This window comes from Pogoniulus pusillus, chromosome 5 (assembly GCF_015220805.1).
Source record: "Pogoniulus pusillus isolate bPogPus1 chromosome 5, bPogPus1.pri, whole genome shotgun sequence".
NCBI lineage: Eukaryota > Metazoa > Chordata > Aves > Piciformes > Lybiidae > Pogoniulus > Pogoniulus pusillus.
This window is the reverse complement of record NC_087268.1, coordinates 9,142,536-9,165,696: the sequence shown is the minus strand read 5'-3', so window position 1 is coordinate 9,165,696 and position 23,161 is coordinate 9,142,536. Positions and strand designations below refer to the sequence as shown.

Sequence of the window (23,161 nt, the reverse complement as noted above, 5' to 3'; positions counted from 1 at the left end):
TTCTGTTCTATGATTAAGGATCCTTTTGCATCTGACTGATAGCTCAAAAGCAAAGTCAGGGGTTTTGAAGGATGAAAAGCAATTTTTTTTTTTTTTCCCACACTGTAATCCCAATGCAAACTTAAAAGATGTATCTACACATTAATAATACTTTAATCATTCCCAAATGCAAATCAAGATGCATAATTTTCCCATAAATCAACACTGGTTTACAATTTATGAAACTGTATATTCAGTACTATTCTCTGGGAAAAAAAAAAAAAACCCAAACAAGCAACTAACTAAAATTGCCAGCTGGTAAAGTAAATGAATTATAGTATCTACTATGTAACAATATGAAATATTTAGAAACTGAAGCTAGTACACCAAATATATTAAGGAAATCCACAGGTCGGAGTTAAGGTTATACTGTAGTGCTGAAAAATGTATTCCTTTTATGTAAATGGGAATAATCAATGAATAATGTATGTTTGTTATGTAGGCAATGTAAAATTTATTACATCCTTTAGTATTTGCTGCTTGGCTTTGAAGTGCTTCTCTCTGGAAATGGTGCAATAGGTAAATACATCTGTATTGTTTAACAGCCTAAGCGGTAGAACAGCGATAGAGCAAACCGCAAAGTTTAGGAACTGTTGCCAAGGACCTCAAAGTTTTCTTGTGGTGGATGTTTAAATTTGGTGATTTGTTTGGGATGCTTTGAAACTTCTGTCCTGGGAGCCGGTGTACCCCAAAACCCCTCTCCCTCTGTGGTTTGAATGGGAGAGGAAGGGCATGAGAAACCTGTTCCCCCTCCCCTGCAGGCGTGAAGGGGGGGAGCAAAGGGCCCTTCCAGCATGAAGGGTGCCCCATGCAGTGCTCGTGCTGAAATTGGGCTGGGGATTGGCTGTGGTCTTTGTGCCTAGGCAGTGGTAACTCTACTATTTGTCTAGGAAGGGTATAAATATTGGGGTACTTCCCACCTTGGGGTTCCCACCTTAGAGTTCTCCCCTGCCCAAATAGTTCCTGCAGAAAGAGTCCCCTGGCGCTCTGAAGGACAAGCTCCTGAGGGACAGGACCCTGCTTTGGACAGTTTCCCACCATAAGCCCTCCCTTTATGCAAGCTTCATGGGCCTTAACGAGCCTCAGACACCACCTGAAAGAGAGCGAGCAGAGGAGCACCTGGAGTGCCCTTTCTCTCAGCCAGCCTGGCTCACCTGTGAGCAAACTTTTGGCTCAGCCTGATTAGTAGTGGGGAATTCTATGTTTAATAGCTTAGCCTTTTCCACCTCCTGACTTCTAAAATAGTCAAATTTATCTAGGGTATCCTTGTAATATCTTCTCAATCAAACTGAATCTGCTCATTAAAACTAAGTTCATTTCTGTATATAGTTTGGGGGGCAGGTTTCAGGAAAATAAAATCATTCTATTTTTATGTATATTCCTGACTTGGCCACATTAAGTCCCTGACTCCACAACAACTTCTATGAAAAATCTTCTTCAAGAGACAGACAGTCAAAGTAATGGAAAGGGTCCACAAACCTAGTGAAGAGTTTGGCAAGAATGTCTTATGAGGAGAGCCTTTAGGAGCTGGGATTGTGCCCCTGTGTTTGGCACTGATGAGGCCACACCTTGGATATTGGGTTCTCTTTTCAGCTTCTCTCTGCAAGAAGGGCATTGAAGTGCTGGAGCATGTCCAGAAAAGGATAACAAAGCTGCTGAGGGTCTGGAGAGAAATGCCTGAGGAAACTGTGAGAAGAGTCTGAAGAAGAGGAGTCTGAGAAGAGACCCCATTGTTCTCCACAGCTTCCTGAAAGGAGGTAAGAGTTGGTCTCTTCTCTCTGGTATCAGGTAATAGAATGAAACTAAATGGCCTGAAATTAGACTGGATATTAGGAAAAATTTCTTTTCTGCAAGAGTGGTCAAGGTTGGAACAGGTTACTCGGGGAGGTAGTGGAGCCACCATCCCTGGAGGTGTTCAAGAAACATGTGGACATACACTTCAGGGTGTGGTTTAATGACCACAGGGGTGTTAGGTTGATGGTTGGACTCGATGATATCAGAGGTATTTTCCAGCAGAAACAGTTCTATGATTCTATGATTCCCATGTATGCATGAACAAGCAGGTTTAGGAGACACATGACAAACATATATGATTCTAAAAGGTGTCTGTTGGACACCTTATTTCCTTTTTGAGTTTTGCTTCTCTTGTAAACATAGAGTTTTTGGTGCTGAGCAACTGGGCTACTTGTAGAGTACTAGAAAGAAAGGGATGCAGTTTCTACTACCCTGCAGAACATGTGGACTGATTTACAAGTCCTTGATCACTGAGTGGGTTGCTGTTTAAAGTCACTCACCAGGGTGCCATCTGGGCTGCTTAACAGGGGGAAATCTGGAGGGTTCCTTGCAGTTGTAAAGTCAGTGTAAGATACATGCTCACAGCTCTCTGGCTGGCTGAAAGCAGTCCTTGTTAACAAGCTTTTTTCAAGCTGAAGACAACTGCATTTTTTTGCTTCTAGTCTTGTATTCATGCTGCCAGATGGCACTGGAAAGAAAAAAAAAAGAAGAAGAAACACTCTAATAATTTTCATTGCTGGCCCTGCTGCTGCCCTGCTTCATGGAAGGAAGTTCTAGTGAGGTGGAGGTCAAGCTCCTCTCCCTAGTGTCAAAGGACAGAACAAGAGGAAATCTCAAATTGTGCCAGGGAAGGTTTAGATTGCACGTTAGGAAAAATTTCTCTACTCACAAGGTGGTCAGGCATTGGAATAGGTTGCCCAGAGAGTTGGTAGATTCCACAGTCTGTGGAAGTACTAAAAAATGTGTGGACATGGCACTTCAGGACATCTTTTAATGGGCATGGTGTTGTCAGGTCAACAGTTGAACTTGGTGACCTTAGAGGTCTTTTCCAACTGAAACAACTCTATAGTTCATCTTGATGAAAGCTCCAAAAGGGGAGACAATGATCTCCAAACTATTCCAGACTCATCTCCCCTGTAGCCCTGCTTTATGACTCCTGAATTCCACAAAACTGCTCTGGCTGGTGGTCTGTGTAGTTATGCTGCGAATATAATCAATGGCTTGAAGTTTTCTCCAGTGTTTTCTTCCTTCCCAAGCTGTCATAAGACATCAGACCTAATTAAGCACCTGCACCTGGAAGAGTCATGCTAAAATTTCCCTGACCATAAATACTGTGACTTCTAAGGCAATGTGTCAGTTTCCCTGCTGATGTGGGGACATCAGCATCTGAACACCACCACAGAGATACTGAACTGTGCCTCTTTTGTTAGTAATGTTAGCTATGGTCCAGCAGGTTGAGGGAGGTTATTCTGCTCTTTTACTCTGCCCTAGTGAGGCCTCATCTGCAATATTGCATCCAGTTCTGGGCTTCAGGGAGCTACTGAAGAGAGTCCAATGGAGGGCATGAGGATGATGAAGGAACTGGAAGATCTGTCTGATGAGGAAAGGCTGAGAGACTTGGAGTTGTTTAATCTGGAGAAGAAAAGACTGAGAGGGGATCTGATCAGTGCTTGCAAATACCTTAATGGGGTGTGTTCAGAAGAAGGTGTCAGTATCTATTCACTGGTGCACTTTGATAGGATGAGGGGCAACAGACACAAACTGGAGCACAGGAAGTTCCATGTCAACATGAGGAAAAACTTCTTTGCTGTGAGGTTGCTGGAGACCTGGAGCATGCTGCCCAGTGAGGTTGTGGCATCTCCTCTGGAGACTTTCCAAACCCATCTGTATGAACTCTGAGTGGTCTGCCCTAGGTGATCCTGTCTTCTCAGGGCAGTTGGACTGGATCATCTCCAGAGGTCCCTTCCAACCCCTACCATTCTGTGATTCTATGTTTCTTTTGCTGTGCAACAGGAACCACATTTGATGGCTTTCTTTTATTTAGCTTTCCAACCGGAGTGACGATAAAACTTGCCTCTATAGGTTATAGCTAAGCAGCTGCTCCTTTGCAGCAGGTCTTAATTTGCTTTGTGTTATTTTGTTCTTGTTATAAGTGTGGAAATGCCAATATTCATAGTAGGTGCAAAATTAAAACAGTAGCAGGATCCTCCTTATTCCCTAAGCACCCAACCTGTTTCTGACTGTCAGCATCACTGTGCACTATGCCTGTCACTCATGCTACGAAAGGCAGGAGAAGCGTGTGCATGCAGACTGACACGACCCAGGAAAGCACAGGAGTCCAGGCTACTGGATGCAGCGAGTGCTGGAGCCTCTCACTTGCTGTAGAAGGGGAAGGGGAGAACAATTGCACCAGGTGTGAGCAGGTGAACTTCCTTCTCACCTTGGTGGCAGAATTGAAAGATGAAGTGGCCGAGCTGAAGGACGAAGTGTCCAGGCTCAGGTCAATAAGGGAGAATGAAAGGGAGCTGGATCTGTGGGTGCAGGCTCTGCAGATTGCCCCTGCTAAGAAAGCTGCCCCTGGAAACAGTGAGGGATGGGTACAGATCCCTGTCAGGGGTAGTAAGGGAAATCCACCCCGGCCCTCTCCTCCTCTTCCTCTGCCCTTGCACAACAAGTATGAGGCCCTGCATGCAGAGGGCACAGAGGATGGGAGTGCTGAGGAGCATCCAACTGTGACATTGCCTAGGGTGGAGCAGTCCCCACCAACTGAGGTGACTAGCTCCACAAAAAAACAAAAAAAAGAGAAGGGTTATAGTTGTTGAGGACTCCATCTTGAGGGGGACAGAGGGACCCATTTGTCGTCCCAACCCCTCTCACAGGGAGGTCTGCTCCCTTCCTGGTGCCCGGGTTAGAGAGTGATTGGACACTGGAATGGGCTGCCCGGGGAGGTGGTGGAGTCGCCGTCCCTGGGGCTGTTCAAGGCAAGATTGGACGTGGCACTTGGTGCCATGGTCTAGCCTTGAGCTCTGTGGTAAAGGGTTGGACCTGATGATCTGTGAGGTCTCTTCCAACCTTGGTGATGCTGTGATACTGTGTGAAATAGAAAAAACTGCTTCTCAAGAGGAATTGAATGGACTGGGTTGCACACATTAACCTCCAGAAAGCACAGCTCACAGCCACTTGTCATAACAACCAGGAAGCTGGAAGTAGAATTCAAAATTAAGACTAATCCCACTCCTCTGGAACAAAGTGAAAGCATCTCAGGTACTTAAGCTTAGACCTGATTCAGAATAAGGTACAAAATTACAAGAGAAATTAAATCTGCCTTTGTCCATTGCTGTTTCATCATTCTTCAGCTGCAGTTCTGCTTCATGAATGGAGGAAGAAGTGAAGAGGCAGTTGGTCTCCTCTCCCTAGTATCAGCTGATTAAAAAAAAAAAGAGGAAACAGTCTGAAATTGTGCCAGGGGAGGTTTAGGTTGGATATTAGGAAGGATTTCTTTCCTGCAAGAGTGTTGAGGCATTGGAACAGGCTGCCCTGGGAGGTTTGGAGTCAGTGTCTGCAGAGGTTTTCAAGAAATGTATGGATATGGCACTTTGGGCTGTAGTTTAGTGGTCCTTTGTAATCTTATGTTGATGGCTAGATTTAATGACCTTAGAGATCTTTTCCAAATGAAACAGTTCTATGGTTATGAGTCTTTTTCTTTAAGAAAAAATCTTAAGTCCAGTACCTTTTTCTGAGCCTTAGATCCTTGACATTACAGCCTAAAATCCTATAAAGTTGTTCTTGTTTTTCCCCTTCCTTAATAGACTGAATCAGATGGGGAAGGAGCATTTCTCATCTTACTGTTGTTTGATCCTTGCAATGTACTGTGATGGGGAAGTCTCAGCGAAGACTGACTGACTGACTGCAGGCAGTGTGCCAGATGTGGTGGCACAGTTGTGTGATTCCTGTTGTAATTAACTTGTGTGTTCTCTTGTGAGTCCCACTTTAATGAAGTTGTATGTTCTGAGTAGGAAAAAAAAGGATGCTATACCCAGGCCGTGGGTAAGGACTTCTCACAGCTCAAAGGGTTACATCTGAAACCAGGGCTCTTAAGACTGGTTATAGAATCACAGAATTGTTTTGGTTGGAAAAGACCTCTAAGACCACGGAGTCCAACCTTCAACCTAACACCACCATGGCCATTAAACCATGTTCTGAGGTGCCATGTCCACACACTTCTTGAACACCACCAGGGATTGTGACTCCATCACCTACCTCCTTGACCAGCCTATTCCAATTACTTCAAAATGACCCTTCATACCTCAGCCTTCAGCCTCCTGTTTCAGCTGGCAATTTCCCTGATGTCTCAGTTGCCTGCAGCTGCCTGGCTAACATGGTCAGGCTCCTTTGGAAAAACACTGGGAAGGGAGTGTTTGAACCACTGCATGACTGTAATTAAAAACCATCTAGATATGATGCTCAAGATATGGTACTGTAGTAGTAGTGGTCTGGTAGACTTAGACATGGATATGGTGTAGTGGCTGTGGTAGAGTGAGATAATGATTATACTTGATGGTCTTGAAGGTCTTTTCCAAACATAGTGATTCTGTGATTGGCCATACCTTTCTATGGCAGCTCAGATAATTCTGAACTCATTGATACAAGCACCTCACAGTGGGTATGTCTAGAGGAAGAAGATGATCTGCAGTATTTGGCAACCTTCCTGGCATGCTCTGACACTCACTATTAGAGTATATTAGGCTCAATATGCATATGCCTCATTTTCAAACCTCTTCACTCCATAATGGTTTCCAGTATATTGTACTTGTGTGTGCTTTTAACAGCTGTCAGTCTTTTAGCAGCAGAATTAACTACTTCAGTAGTAGTCAGGGTATTTGATCAACTTTTTTTGTTGCTGCCAGCTAAAAGCCACAGAGCTCTGCTATTTGGACTCAATGACCTTAGAAGTCTATTCTAACCGAAACAATTATCTCCAAGGGGTGGGTGTCAGGATAAATGTGATGCTCTCTTTTTGGTAGTGCCCAGTAATAGGACAGGAATGAGCATCAGCTGGAACACAGGAAGTTCCACCTCAACTTGAGGACAAAGTTTCTTTCCTGTGAGACTGATGGAGCACTGGAACAGACTGCCCAGAGAGATCATGGAATCTCCTTCTCTAGAGTAATTCAAAACATTGCATGCATTCCTGTATGACCTACTCTTTATGATCCTGCTTTGGCAAGGGGTTTGGACTAGGTCCTTTCCAACCCCTACCATTCTCTGATACTGGGGATGTGCAAAGCCAGGCTGGATAAGCAACCAAGTCTAGTTGAGTGGCATCCCTGCCCATGGCAGGGATGTGGGAGTAGACAAACTCTAAGGTTACTTCAAAGCTAAGCCATTCTATGATTCTGTGATTCTAGTAGACAAGACACTAGCTTCCACTCTTTTGTTCTTAATGGCCACGTATGATGTGCTGTTTAAACCACTGCTCCAGACAAGACAGGTTGTTTTGAGACTTCTAAAGTGGAGCTGAGCAACTTTGCCAATTCTGCTGTGGCAGTTTCCTGAGTAGGAGATAAGATGAGACTGAGAGCTCTGCGCTGTTTCCATTATCTACTCTTACATCCCTGCTGTGTGCTGGCAGTTTTCCTGCTACATTTGCAGACCTACTGCAAACCTGAATGAAGATTTTCTGATGCTTTTTAGACCACAGCAACTGGCAGAGTGAGGGTCATTTGGTTAAAACACACTAAGAAGCAGGAATGAGACAGTTGTGTTTTCCAGCTCTGGCCACACAGACCCACATTGTGCTAACTTGTGGAAGGGACAATTAATGCCTACTGTTTTCCTTATAGCATACATTCTTCTTTGAAAAGTCACCTGCCAGACAGTTTGAACAGTGCATCAGTTCAGGCATCAAATTTGAAAAAATAGAGGGTTTTTTTCCCTCCCTTAAATTCAAAGCAGGATGGTTCAGAGAGCAACACTCATACAAGTGAGAGGAGAAGAGGATGGGAACCAGGCTGGCTGGAATTTGCTTTAACCATAGAATGAAGCACTTTAAGTGATGATCATCTTCTTCTGTTAAATTCTGAAGTAATCATTCCTAAAACAGTAATTTCCCTAGATTTATGTTTTCTAGCGATCCATGAATGTGAACTGCCTCATTTGTAGAGTTCTGCAAAAGGAAGTAAAGAGGCAGAACTGTAAAACACCAATAAAAATTTCCTTAGGGTGAGGGAGCATGGCAAGTCATCCCATTTCTTGGCTGGCAGTCTTTACATGAGATATGTTTCCTGGTTTCCTTTTCAGTCTGAGACACAGCTGTTGAAGAAAGACAGCTTCTAAAAGTGAGGCAGGACAGCTGGCTGCAGTTGGAGAGTAGAGTGGGTTGGGCTTTTTTTCTTGTTGGTTTTTCTTATCTATTTTCATTTTGGGGAATAGTATTTCAGAGGATTGGTGTCTTGCAGAAAGAATTGAAATGCAGAGAGCGATTTGGATAGTTTTGTTTTGTTGTGGGTGTTCTTTTTGGTTTTCATTTTTGTTTAATGAGAATAAAAATCTAACAAAAGAAAAAGAGGTTCACAGAGTTCCTTAATTAGAAAAATGAGCTGAGAAGTGTATTACAGATACACTTTCCCCAAACCAGTCCTGCCTTTATCTGGCATGCTCCTGTTTATTTGTAGAATGGAAATAAACAGAGTAAGAGGAGATATTTAAAAATTAGTTTTTGATTGCAAATAAGCATGAAATGGAAACCAGCAATCTAAATAACATCCAACATAATGGTGGAACACCATTCCCTTGATGAACTACTCAAGTTTGTGGGCACAAACTTGAACATAGGAAGTTCCATCTAAACATGAGGAGGAGCTTTTTTTAATTTAAGGATGATGAAGCACTGGAAAAGGCTGCCCAGAGAGAACATGGCATTGTAGCCAGGTGGGGGGTGGCCTCTTCTCCCAGGCAACCAGCAATAGAACAAGGGGACACAGTCTCAAGTTGTGCCGGGGGAAGTATAGGCTGGATATTAGGAAGAAGTTCTTCCCAGAGAGAGTGATTGGCATTGGAATGGGCTGCCCAGGGAGGTGGTGGAGTCACCGTCCCTGGGGGTCTTCAAGCAAAGACTGGATGAGGCACTTAGTGCCATGGTCTAGTTGATTGGTTAGGGCTGGGTGTTAGGTTGGACTGGATGATGTTGGAGGTCTCTTCCAACCTGGTTGATTCTATGATTCTGTGATTCTCTGGAGATATTCACAACTCGCCTGCATGTGTTCCTGGGTGACTGTCTTTAGGTGAACCCACCTTGGCAGAGGAGTTGGACTCATGATCTCCAGAGATCCCTTCCAACCTCTGCCATTTGGTGATTCTGTTTATTTTCCCACATGTCATTGATTTCTCTTACCCTGATGGAAATAGTTGCCATAAGGACAATCGAGAGATGCAGAGGTCCAAAATGCAGTGTTAGAGTCCTCTTTTCATCTTGGAAACTGTTGTGATGGATTCATCTTCTGATAACTGTAGGTACAGATGAAATGGAGAGCTGAGGCAATGGGACTGTCTGTCACCAGTTCACTCACACTCCTGGACTTCTTGCTGTTGGGATGAGACCAGGTTTTTCTTTTCATCAGATTACTTCTTGATAAAAGCTTTCAGATCAGGGCAGGAAAGAGGTGAATAATAAATATCTAAAAGGAGAGAGAACAGAGAGAACTAGGAAGGAGACAGGGAGGGAGAAAGCGAGGTGCCTTTTAATTCAAAGGTTAAATTGCTACTTACAAAGCCATGAATTTTTGTCCAATCAATGGAAAGTTATCAACAAATGTCATTAAACTGATGAGGTTGCTTTCTTTAAGATCAAGGCATTTTTTAAGTGGAAGAGCTGAACAGTGTAATCCCCCCTTTTTTTTTTCCCTTGAACAAGAGTTTTGTTTTTCATTAATGAAATAAAAATCTCCAGAGTAGGAGGCAGTATGGAATGAATTATCTATTCCAGATTTTATAGGAATGATTTAGTGCTAGCACGTGCTTTGTGCTTCAGATGGAATAATGAATCGCATGTGATTTAGCTCCAATGGAGTCTGGCAACACTTCTGCTTTCCAGAAGTGGGATGAGGACTGTTCATTAGAAGCTCTAGCAATTTTGGTGGTGTTTATTTCTTACCTCCCTTCAGCATTTTGCCTCTGTGCATTCCTCTTGTACTACGTAGCAGCGCAGTGTTGTGGATCACTCCAAATCGCTTCTTCCCCTCCTCTTCTCTCTACAGAGGTTTGAATGGGGGATGAAGAAGGCACAAAACTGCTTCCCCCCTGGCCCTTGAGGGCTTGAAGGGGGAACAGCAAAAAACACCTTTTCCACACATGTACTGACTTGTAGGAAAGGCCACGCTGGAATCAGCTGGTGGTTGCTGGATTGTTTGCACCCAGCATACGTATGGCAGCAGACACATTGTCTAGGGAAGCTTATAAAGAGAGTGAGGGAAAAAGAGCATGGTTCCTCCTTTCACACTCTTCTGTGCAGCTCTGCCCCAGTCCTGCTCTTGCACAGTTTGTTCTGCTCCCCCACAAGTCTGCAAGTTCAGAAAGTTCTTAGGTCCGTTCAAGAGAAAGCTGCCAGCAGCACCCAGACCTGGCTTCTCTCAGACCACCATATCCTGACTTCCTGCTTGCTACCCCGAGCTGGGGAACATGGCAGCAGTTTGGCTTTCTTCTCTGTGCTGCTAAGGCAGTGCTGTTCCACAGCTTTTGCCTCGTGGAAGCTGTGTCTAACACAATTTGGGCTTTGAGGGTTTTTATTTGCGTTGGACTTAATGCCATGTGGATCCATGATTGGATATAGCTTGCAGTTTTAGAGGCTACTGCAAAGGAGTCAAGGATCATGTCTAAAGTCCTACTTCATCTCTAGGAGTAAAATCTGTTGTTCCCTAGGTTCTCTGCTCAGCCTGATTTATAAGTGGGGTAGAGTTGTCTTGTGGCTTAGCCTTCCTGACTTCCCTAAATTACTAAGCTTGCCCATAAGCATCTTTGTGAAGATTTCTCAACTTAATTAGAACCTGTAAATAAAACATAGCTAGTTCTGTATACAGTTTGGGGGTGGGGCTTTTGGGGAAAATAAAAGTCATTCTATTTTTGTCATTTCTGCCTCGGCCAATTAACCCTCAACCCAATTACACAGACACGGAAAGAGGAAAATAAGATGCTTTCATTTTGCCTGTCTACAGTGCGTTTGCTCCACAGACGAACTGATTCCCGATGAGGAAATCATTTTACATAACTCCCTTAAAGCATAATTTCTGTGTCCAGTTCTGGGCTCCTCAATTCAAGAGAGATGTTGAGGTGCTGAAACGTGTCCAGAGAAGGGCAACAAGGCTGGTGAAGGGCCTGGAGCACAAATCCTATGAGGAGAGGCTGAGGGAGCTGGGGTTGTTTAGCCTGGAGAAGAGGAGGCTCAGGGGTGACCTCATTGCTGTCTACAACTACCTGAAGGGAGGTTGTAGCCAGGTGGGGGGGTGGCCTCTTCTCCCAGACAACCAGCAACAGAACAAGGGGACACAGTCTCAAGTTGTGCTGGGGGAACTATAGGCTGGATGTTAGGAGGAAGTTCTTCACAGAGAGAGTGATTGGCATTGGAATGGGCTGCCCAGGGAGGTGGTGCAGTCACCGTCCCTGGAGGTCTTCAAGAAAAGCCTGGCTGAGGCACTTAGTGCCATGGTCTAGTTGATTGGACAGGGCTGGGTGCTAGTTTGGACTGGATGATCTTGGAGGTCTCTTCCAACCTGGTTGATTCTATGATTCTATCTTCAAGTGCCAGAATACATCATAGGTTCAAATATGTAGTGAACCTATATGAGTGACATAGTGGGAGAGGGACACAGATTTGCTGGAGCAGATCTGGAAGAGGGCCACAAAGATGACCAGAGAACTGGAGCACCTTTACCTATGAAGACAAGCTAAAAGAATTGACTCTGTTCATCCTGAAAAAGAGAGGGCTAAGATCTCTCTCTCTCTCTCTGGAGACCTTAGAGCTACACTGCAACATCTGAAGTGTAACTATGGGAAGGCTGGGGAAGGACTGTTTAGAAGAGCTGGTAATGACAGGATGAGGGGCAATGATTTGAAACTGGAACAGGGTGGACTTAAGTTGGACATAAGAAAGAAGTTTTTTACAATGAGAGTGGTGAAATTCTAAGCAGGTTGCCCAGGCATGTGGTTGCCACTGCAGACATTCATCATTAGGCTTGCAGTGGCTCTGAGCAGCCTGATCTAGTTGGAGCTGTCCTGCTGACTTCAGCAGTCTGTGAGTCTGTGAGCCTGGGTTGATACTGCTTGCATCTATAAGTTGTACCCTCTGTTAGTGAAAAAAACTTTTGGACAGCCAATGTGATGTTAATATTTTTTCCTGTGGTGAAGAGAAAAGAAACCTGCAAACTTGTGCCTTGTGAGCTCCAACCTCATCTCTTTCTATTCTCTGCCAGGTAGTCAAGTTTTTTTTTTCTCCCCCAGCAGAAAGTATTTGAGAAGCGAGGTGTGAACTCACCAGCCAGCTGCTTCTCTATCAGTTTATCTGCATGTTATGTTCTTTCCACTCTTATCTATGTATTAGAGGGGGAAAGGAGATACACTTGTAATTGGTTTGATGTGCTTTTATGTAGATGTAAAAGATTTCTGAGAGCTATGTCTGTAGTAGATCCTGTTTAACACAAATGTATATATAAGTGCCTTCTAGGTTCTATTCTAAATTTTTATAAGCTACCCTTTTACAAGCTGTGAGTTTAGTAGATAAACTTACAGGCACAAAACTCTTTAAGCTTAGGTAAAGGCTGAAGGCTAGCTACGGTAATCACCTCAGTTAAGGCTTTTAGACATGTTTAGAATGCCAATATCTCTGCTTTTCTTAAACACTGAAAGAACAGCATGGCCTCCCTCCTTGTGAAAGTGAAGGGTGAAGTGCGAGTTTTCCTAAGTCTGCAAGCAGCTTGGAGAACTGATTCATAAAGATTTGATGTCTCCCATTCAGCTTCATGAACATTATCCAATGCACTCAAGTCTACTCCTCTGCTATTCATAGAAAATCACTATGGTTGGAAAAGAACTCTAAGATCAGCAAGTCCAACTAATATCTAACTCTACCAAGGTCACCACTACACCATATCATAGAATGGTTTGGATTGGAAGGGACCTTGAAGATCATTTAGTTCCAACCTCCACTGCCATAAGCAGGAACACCTTCCACTAGACCAGCTTGGCCAAGGCCCTAAGGTACTCAGTATCCTTGAGCACCATGTCAAGATGGTTATTAAATTGATCCAAGGATGACAGTTCAACCACTTCCCTGGGCAGCTTATCCCAGTCTTTGAGAACCCTTTGGGTATAGAATTTTTTCCTAATGTCCACCCTAAACCTCTCCTGGTGTAATTTAATTTCTTCTTGTCATCTCAGTTCTTACTTGTGAGAAGAGACCAACATTCAACTCTCTGTATACTTTCAGGGAGTTTTATTAATTCAGGTGTTCCAGTGATACCATTCCACAACCTAACCTTGTCTGCAGCTGATGAGAGAGCCACTTTGTTTTCTTACCCTACAAGGAATTTCTTTTTTGGTCAGAGTGGTCTGGTTGTTTGGTGATGTTGTTGCTAAGCAGTGCTCAGGGCCTTAATTAGGTAACAGGACTTCACCTTGCTTTGTATTCATGTGCTCTCTGCTGCCAGTTGCCCAGCTAATTCTGAGAACTGTAATCTCCAGCATGAAAGAAAAGATGAGGATTTGTTTCATCCAGCTAACAATATGTTCAGAACAAACTGTGTGAATTCAGTCCTGCCTTGTAATTAAACTAATAACTTGTCCTGCCTTATTCAATTTCAGAAAGGTTAATATGTATTTTTCCCAGATCTACAGACAAGAGCAACAGCCACCTGCTCCCTTAACGACCCACTGATGTTTGTGAACATTTCATTCATAAGGTGGGGGTTTATATTATGTAGGTATGTAGGAAAATGAGATACCAAAGAAGCTGCTTGTAATTCTTCATCTATTTATGCTCAGAAGGAATAGGATTCTTAGGGATAGTTGAGTCACCATACCTGGAGGTGTTTGAGAAATGTGTGGACGTGGCACTTTGGGACATGTTTTAATGGCCATGGTGAGTCTTAGGCTGAAGGTTGGATTCAATGAACTTAAGGGTCTTTTCCAACTGCCACAGTTCTACAGTTGTCTGATTTATTGAACTGATACTTTAGCACTTGGGGTTAGTTTTGTTGGTGTGTCTTCTATAGAAGGGCTAGGATGTGCTTAGTAAGCATTTTCTCTTAGCAATGACTTGTCCCTTTATGACTAGGTTTCTTTGAGCATCCAGCCAGTTTTCTACAACTTGGAAAGTGCTTCTGCCACTCCATGAAATCCATGTGCATCTGCTCAAAACATACTCTCTAACTATTATTCTCACTGGTCATCTATTTGGTTTTGACTCTCTGTGTATTGAATTGGAAGCAGCCAAACATAACATGATCAAAGTTTGTTCAGTTGTCACTTTTTTTGTGGTTCTGCCAGATGATGCATTTTGCAGGGTCAACAGTCTGACCACTTCAGGATCCTGTCTCCGTTTTTCTTCAATCAGTAATGAGTAGGACAAATACAGCATCTCTAGTAAACTCTGCACAGCATTCTGTGTTTCCATGCCTTCATGTGATCAAAGTTTGTTCAGTTGTCACTTTTTTTGTGGTTCTGCCAGATGATGCATTTTGCAGGGCCAACAGTCTGGCCACTTAAGGATCCTGTCTCCATTTTTCTTCAATCAGTAATGAGTAGGACAAATACAACATCCCTAGTAAACTCTGCACAGCATTCTGTGTTTTCATGCCTTCACAGGATATTAGGGGTTGGAAGGGACCTCTGGAGATTATTAAGTCCAACCTCCTGCCAGAGTAGGACCATAATCTAGTGCAGGTCATACAGGAACACATCCAGGTGGATCTTGAAAGTCTCCAAAGAAAGACTCTCTGGGCAGCCTGTTCCAGTGCTCCATGTTCCGTACAATAAAGAAGTTCCTCCTCATGTTGAGGTGGAATTTCCTTCACTGTAGTTTGTATCCATTGCCCCTTGTCCTATTACAGGACGCAACTGAGAAGAGCTTGTCCTCTTCCCCTTGATCACCACTGCAAGTCTATTTTGGGTGAAAAGAATGGGTGTTGTACTCTGCCCACTGCTAAATGCCAGCAGCTATTTTCACAGTGGTCCTATTGACAAAAGAGGGACAACAAAATCCTACTTAACTCCACAACCTTCCCCTCTTTTTTTTTTTTTGGAGATAGTAATCCAAGGGTATCTCAGTCCTAGGAATATCCAACCTGCAGACTCTCTTCCTTTGTGGCTAATTACATCTTATGTTGATGAGAGGAAGTTCCATTTCAACATGAGGAAAAACTTTTCCCCTGGGAGCATGCTAGAGCACTGGAACAGGCTGCACAGAGAGTCTGTGGAGTCTCCTTTTCTGGAGACATTCCAAACCCATCTGGACACGATCTTGTGTGGCTGTCCTAGGTTATCCTGCTTTGGAAGGGGGATTGGATGTAATAATCTCTAGTGGTCCTACTATACTATAATTCTTTGATGGCCCTGACAGAGTTAGATGATGGCTGGACTCGATGATCTTAGAAGTCTTTTCCAACCATGGTGATTCTGTGATTTTTTTTCATCCAGAAAAGTAGTTAAACAAATGTTGAGAATGTAGTGCATACAGTCCAAAAAGAACTCACTAAAATAATTCATATTCTTCCTTTTTCATACAATGTTAAAGGCTTTGCACTATCTGGTGCAAGTTAGCTTAAAGCACCATATCTTCATGAGTTCAGTAGTGAAAGGATAATTCTTTAACCTTGGCAGCTTTGTATCTTCAAGGTCTTTTCAAAGTGCTGGAGATAGGAGAATGGGTAAGATGGATACTGAAGAGCTAAAAACGTGATTGAATGGATGGATAAATCACAGCTGGGACATTTGGCCATCTGCTGTTCCTCAGGCAACTGGAAGCCTCTTAGCCTCCATGCAGTAACCCCCATGAGCAAGGTCAATGGGAAAGTGTCTCCGCCCGATGCAACAAATGCAAAGGGAGCAAGCACGCTACTTTCAGCAGCACGCTGCCTACAGTGCACTTGCAGAATAAGTATGAGGCTTTGCAGGAGGAAAAGGTTGTCAGCAAGGGTGAGGACTCAAAAAGCCCAGAAGCTGCACCAAAGACAGAATGCCTCAGGACAGCCATCAAAACCACTCCTAAAAAGAAACCTCAAAGGGTCATTGTTATAGGAGACTCCCTACTGAAGGGAGCAGAAGGCCTGATATGCAGACCAAACCCACTCCTTAGAGAGGTCTGCTGCCTCCCTGGTGCCCAGGTAGGAGACATAGTAGGTAAAGGACTTCTTATAAGACTTTGTAGCAATAGCACAAGAGAGAACACATTAAAGTTTGAGAAGGATAGGTTTAGACTGGATATTAGGAACAAATTCTTGTGACAGGACAAAGGGCATTTGTCTGAAACTAGAGAAGGGTAGTTTTAGATTGGACATTAGGAAAGAACACTTTACAGTGAGGGTGGTGGCACATTGAAATGGCTTGCTTATCCTTGGAAGTGTTTAAAGCCTGGAGGAGGCTTTGAACAACCTGGTCTAGTGGGAGACGTCTCTGCCCATGGAAGGGGTGTTGAAACTAGATGATTTTTAGGGTCCCTTCCAACTGAAGCCATTCTGTGATATAAATGAGATAGAGGTTTATGAACAGTCTGAAAATCCATTGAGAAACACTCAGCCAGCCCAGACCAGATCTTTATGTCCCCTAACAAAGGCTCAATTGCTCCCTTGCTCCTGGCCTGAATGTATAGAGATAAACTGTATTGAATCTAAATTGTATTTCCCAGTAGCAGCAATTTGTCTTTTGAATGTAATAGTTACATCACTGAGATAATAATGGATTGTGCAATTCTTAGCATTTCCAGAATCTTAAAATGTTGACCAGCAAACAGAATGATCCTTCTGTCCCTAGCCCTTCACAAGTATTCATGGAAAAAATTCAGCAGTCACCAAATGCCTGTCTCCAGCTGTTCTCTGAGTGGCATGGTTTCTCTCAGGTGACTCTGGAGTGCATTACAAAATAAATGTGGCCAGCAAGTTGAGGGATGATCACCTCTCCCTCTACTCTGCCCTGGTGAAACCACATCTGGAGTATTGTGTCCAGTTCTGGGGTCCCTGGTTCAAAAGAAACAGAGATACACTGCAGTGCCCAAGACAGGCTACAGGGATGATTAAGGGACTAGAACATTTGTCTGATAAGGAAAGGCTAAGAGACCTGGGGATGTTTATCTTGGAGAAAGGAAGGCTGAGAGGGGATCTGATCAGTGTTTGCAAATACCTGAAGGGGGCACGTCCAGAAGAAGGAGGCAGTCTCTTTCCTATGGTGCCTAATGATAGGGTGAGGGGCAACAGGCACAAAGTGAAGTGCAGGAAGTTCATCCTCAACATGAGGGAAAACTTCATTGCTGTGATGGTGCTGGAGCCCTGGAACAGGCTGCCAGCAGAGCTTGTGGAGTCTCCTCTGGAGTCTTTTCAAGACCCATCTGAACACCTTTCTGCACAGCCTGCCCTTGGTGATCCTTCTTTGGTGGTAGTGTTGGATTGCATGCTCTTCAAAGATCCCTTCCACCCCCTACCACTCCATGATTCTATGATTTTCCTTTATCATGATTTTCTATCAAAATATCTTTTCCACATTATGGGTAAGAGTAGTTTGTGTTATGTTGCATCCAGTTGTGTGTCTCAGTCATTCAAAAACCACATTATATACCTAATTTTTGATGCTGTAGATAGTAAAAGCAGAACACATTTGGCTTATAGGTGGAAGAGACTGAGAAATTGAGCAAAACCTTCTTGTGTTTTTTTAATTTAGAAAGTGTAACTATTCTTTGTGGCTTTAAAATGACTGCATGTTTTGGGGTTTTCAGCCTAGAACTGTTGTGCTGTTCATCTGCTATGTGAGCAGGAAGATTGTCTTTCCAGTTCACTGACTCTGACTAGATGTCACCAACAGCTATCAATTACATGATAAGTCCAGAGTATGAGAACAGCTTTTTCTCTTCACTTTATAAATGTTGTAGATGTAGAGAAACTAAAAATACTTTAATTCTACCTAGATATTTTTATCTCCAAGGTATTCTCTACTTTATTTGAAGTCTATTAGAGCCTTTTCACAGTTCTCATTACCTTTGTTACGTTCCTGACATGTTAAAGTCCTTCCTCTGAGATGTCATTTACTTCCAACTTCAGGTTATTTCAGGGTGCCAACTGTGTATTTTCTTGAATGACTAAGTACAGAATCAGAGAATTATTTTGGTTAGAAAAGACTTCTAAGATCATTGAGTCCAGCTCTCAATATAAAACCACCACAGCCATTAAACTATGTCCCAGAATGCCATGTCCACGTGTTTATGGATCAGTTTAAAGAGTACAAATGTTCTCTATTCTTCTAGAGGGATTACTAATGAGAAATATGGGGGGGAGGGTTATCCTTTTCTTCATTCCCTTTTGCAGCCTTTACCTGAAGCATGTCCAGTCTACACCATGCAACTCAGGTAGAAGCACTTGATTTAGCATGTAGATAGTTGGTTTGTCTATGGAGCTTTGTGCAGATTCCTGCACCTGGGGACGAAAAACACCAAGCCTCAGTACAGACTAGGGGTTGTCCTGCTGGAAGACGGCTCCATGGAGAAAGACCTTGGAGTCCTAGTAGACAGCAACATATCCACGGGGCAGCAGTGTGCCCTTTTGGCCAAGGGGGCAAACAGAATCCTGGGCTGCCTTAAGACAAGCGTGTCCATCAGGTCTATGGGGGTTCTCTTTTTCCTTGGCCCTGGTAAGACCACACCTGGAATATTGTGTCTAGTTTTGGGCACCTCAATTCAAGAGATATAGAGATCTACTGGAGAGGGTCCAACAAAGAGCCATGAGAAGTATTGCAAGGCTTGATCATCTCTCCTGTGAAGAAAGGCTGAGAGGCTTGGCTCTGTTTAGTCTTGAGAAGACTGAGAGGGGATCTAATCAAGGTCTATATATACCTTAACGATGGGTGTCAAGATGAAGGTGACAGTTTCTTTTCAGTGGTGCTCAGTGACAGGAACAAGGAACAACAGCTACAAGCTAGAGCACAGGAGGTTCCGCCTCAACACAAGCAGACACTTGTTTACAGTGAGGGTGCTGGAACACTGCACCAGGCTGCCCAGAGATTGTTTTTTTTAAGACCTATCTGGATCCATTCCTGTGTGACCTGCCCTGGGTGATCCTGCTCTGGCAGGGAGGTTGGACTCGACGGTCTCTAGAGGCTCATTCCAACCCCTAACACTCCGTGATTTTGTGATTCTATGCTTCAGGTTCTGAGTGACCTCCAGTAAACATCTCTGAGGTTTATGCTTGGTTTTGTTGACTTTGTAGTTTTTCCTGCTTAAACATTTAAGCTAAATTCTGATTTGGAGCCATGGTCATACTGTCATTCTGTGACTCTTCTGCTGAAGGTGTACACTGCTTTGTTCAGTGATCTCTTGACTTGAACCAAGATCGGAAGCTGAGCTGATGCTCAAATGGATGAGCTCAAAGGAACAGCTAAGGATTGCATGGATGAGCTTCTCTAATGAATCTGCATAAAATTTGCAATTAAGTGTTATGAAGAACAGCTGAGGGAACCTGTGCTGTTTAGTCTTCAGAAGAGGTGACTGAGGGGAGGCTTCATCACCCTTTAAAACTATCTGGAAGGAGATTGTAGTGACATGGGGGTCAGTCTCTTCTCATACACAAGTGATAGGGAAAGAAGAAACAGCCTCAAGTTGTTCATGGGAGGATCAGATTAGATATTAAGAAATATTTCTTCACAGAAACAGTTATCAAACATTGGAACAGGCTGTTCACACATGTGGTGGAGTCACCATCCCTGGAGATATTAAAAAGCCACATGGATACGGTGCTGAGGGACATGGTTTAGTGGTGGTGGCTTAGCAGTAGTGATGGGATTGTAAACTTTAGGCGATATGGGAAAAAGGGATAGAGAACATAGAGTGTAGGAACCTAGTTAAATCATTAACTGTATGAGCACTGATATAAAGCATCATTTGTACTGTATTCAGAGATGAGAACATTGGAAACTCCAGCCAAGAATGTGACCCACAACTGATGCCAGGTGGAAGAAAGGTAGAAAGGTCAGACTGAGGAAAATGACAACCTTCTTCCCAAAGACCCCAAAAAAGCGACCACCAGGTAACAATGAGCATGCCTAAAGAGGTGGGACATTATGGGAATGAGTTCCAGGAACTGATTGTAATGACTCCACCTATTCCCAGAACTAATTGTAGTGACCCTACCCCTGTATCAAATATGTATGATTTTGTAGTATAAATATTTCACCTGGACAAGGTGAAGGTGTGCAAGGGCTTTGGAGGATGACCTCCCCTTCTCACCCAGCGCTGATTAAACATATCTTTCCTGATAATGCTCTGCATGTTGTGAGGTCTCATTTTCCATATATATTAGGGTTAACACTCCAGAGGGAGTAACCCTGAACCTGACCTTAGGTGGTCTTGACCTCTCCCCAGGGGTGGGTCTGAACACTACCAGGTGATGGTTAGCCCATTCTCCCTTCCTGTCTAAAGACCCATAAAAGCAGGGGGACTTCCTGTCTCTCACTCTCTGCTCCCTGCATACCAGCATTACCATCTGTTCCTGGTTCTCTTTGTTTCACCACGTGGCCATCACCCGAGAGACAAAGCCATCACCATCAAATTCGGGTTGTATTTATACCTTTTGTATTTGTTTTCCCTTCCCTATACCCTTTGTAACTTCCCTACCTCAGATACCTTTTAAAGTTATTGTTAAACTTTTCTTTTTTACTTCCAAATCAAGTGAGGTTCATTTATTTGGGTGTGCTTACTTTTCTCTCTCTCTATCTAATCCCTTTCTTTTGGGAAAGGAGAGGGGGAAGGACACTATAAAAATCGTTATTTGTTCTATCAAATTTATTTCCATCTCTGGAAATTTAAACTAGAACTGAGACACCATACATCAGTTTTTGGTTAGGCAGCCAGGAGGGTTCTCTGTAGGCTGCAGGGATTCCTTTGAGAACAGGACCCCTTGGTGCCCTCAACCAGCCTCTTCAGGTGGGATCCCCAACCCGAGGACAGCCAAAGAAGGCAGACAGACTGGTGGCACTGAAAATAAAGGTGTGTTTCTGTTTTCTGTATGGTGATATGTAGCTGTAACAGGACACCTTGAGCTTGGATAAGTGGGAGAGAGGGAAAGTCCTTTTCCCTTTCTGAGTGGTCTAGACCCCTGTTTCAGTGAAGGAGCTGTAATGGAAGCAAGAGTTTCCTTGAAAGTTTCCTTCTAGTCTGTTTTGTGGGACATTGGGTCCCTCCTGTTTCGTATTTGACTATAGTCCTGAAATAACATCTTGCTAGCATGTAATGAGTGTTTTAGCTGTGTATGTGTATCTTGATTGTGTGGTAGTGTGAGATGTGGCCACTTTAATTTTTTTTCTCTCCTCTTTCCTTTGATCTGGGATGCGTGTGAGAGTTTTCTTTCTCCCCTTTCTGGAGGTGAGAGAGAACTGGGATACCTTTTCTTTCTCCTCTTTCCTTTCAAATAGGAAGCAGAGGAAGGGACAGATGTTTTTTATTACACAGCAAAGTGATTTGCTAAATGTTTTAAATGCTAGTTGACCCATTGTAACTGTGCCTTTGATATTTCATTACTAAATTAGAGCCACCATATAATGGGTCTGGGTACTGTCACAAATATTGTAGAAATCAGTGCAATCCATGTCTTAGTTGAGTAGTGAAAAGTAGTTTAAGATATCCTGACATGGGTACCTGGAAGGAGGTTTTGATTTTGTCTGCCCTAACTGTGACTTGTGCATGGAGTAGATTAGGGCATTTTAGTGTCTGAAATGTAACGGTGATATTAAGGTGTAAAAGATGGGAAATTCAGAGAGTGGAGAGTTCCTGAGTATCAGCCTCCTCAGGTGTATTTCTTCTCCCAGGTGACCAGCAACAGAACAAGGGGACACAGTCTCAAGGTGTGCCTGGGGAATTATAAGCTGGATGTTAGGAGGAAGTTCTTCCCAGAGAGAGTGATTGGCATTGGAATGGGCTGCCCAGGGAGGTGGTGGAGTCACCATCCCTGGAGGTGTTCAAGAAAAGCCTGGCTGAGACACTTAGTGCCATGGTCTAGTTGACTGGATAGGGCTGGGTGATAGGTTGGGCTGGATGATCTTGGAGGTCTCTTCCAACCTGGTTGATTCTATGATTCTATATTAACACATTGGAAATATACAAAGGGTTCAGTAGGAAGGAGACATCTGGAATTTTTGGAAGATACTGAAGTATTCTAAGTATCAGAATTGTAAGGTTATTAAGTTGTTAAGTGTCACTGTTTATTTTATGTTTGGGGTGGGTTGTTGGGGTTTTTTTTGTCACTTAGTAGTATTTGAGTTTTGTGTAAAATAAATGTGGGTAACAATTGGAAACTTTCCAAAACTATTGTTAGGCAAGGGATGATTAAAACTATTTTTAGGCAAGGAATGATTAAAACTATTGTTAGGCAAGGGATCATTAAAACAATTTGATGTTGAGATAATATTTAAGTAAGAAAATAAAATATCAAGATGTAGAAGAAATATCCACCACTTATGAGGTCCCATTTTCCATGTGTTATATGTGAGCAGTTGAACCTGATGATCGCAAAGGTCTCTTCCAAACACAACAGTTCTATGATTCTATGAAGCTGTTACTCGAGACAAGAGGAAGGGCTTAAAAACTGAAATACAGCAGCGGAGTTGAGAGAAAACATTGAGTGGGTTTTGTTGGTCATACAGGAAGCTTTTGAGTGTCAGTAAAAGTTTATTAGCAGATAACCTGTCTTTTGAAGTAGGATTTCTATGTCTAACTAGTGCAGGCATTAGGGGAATTTTTGCTCTTCATGAAGGGAAGGAAACTTTCTGATCATGTTCATTTAGTGTGATGGTCCTTTCAAATGTCTAGTGGAAAATTACCCCATCATACAGTGCTGGGATTATCAGAAATCTTCCAGATTTGCCAAAGTAAAAACTAGTGAAAATCATCTTAAATATTCACAGCAGTGCTGCATTGCACAGTAATTGCATGCTTAATAATGCAGGATGTACTCTACTAATTGCAAGGAAAATTAATTTACTTTTTATAATAGTTGTGGGTTTTTTTCTTCTTTAAAGGTCTTGCTGAATGTTTCAGAACTTGTGAATGTTTCTTTCATGTTTATTGCTAATAGCTTTAAGTAATGATGTT

General features: G+C 43.1%; 1 long non-coding RNA gene across 1 annotated transcript in view; it reads left to right on the top strand.

The window, feature by feature from the left end:
• Window positions 1–1,790, top strand: part of LOC135175645 (uncharacterized) — a 106,566-nt gene extending 104,776 nt beyond the window's left edge. The window contains exon 3 of the long non-coding RNA XR_010302418.1: window positions 1,633–1,790. This is a non-coding gene — a long non-coding RNA (uncharacterized LOC135175645). The remainder of the gene's footprint in view (window positions 1–1,632) is intronic.
• Window positions 1,791–23,161: the final 21,371 nt, after the last annotated feature.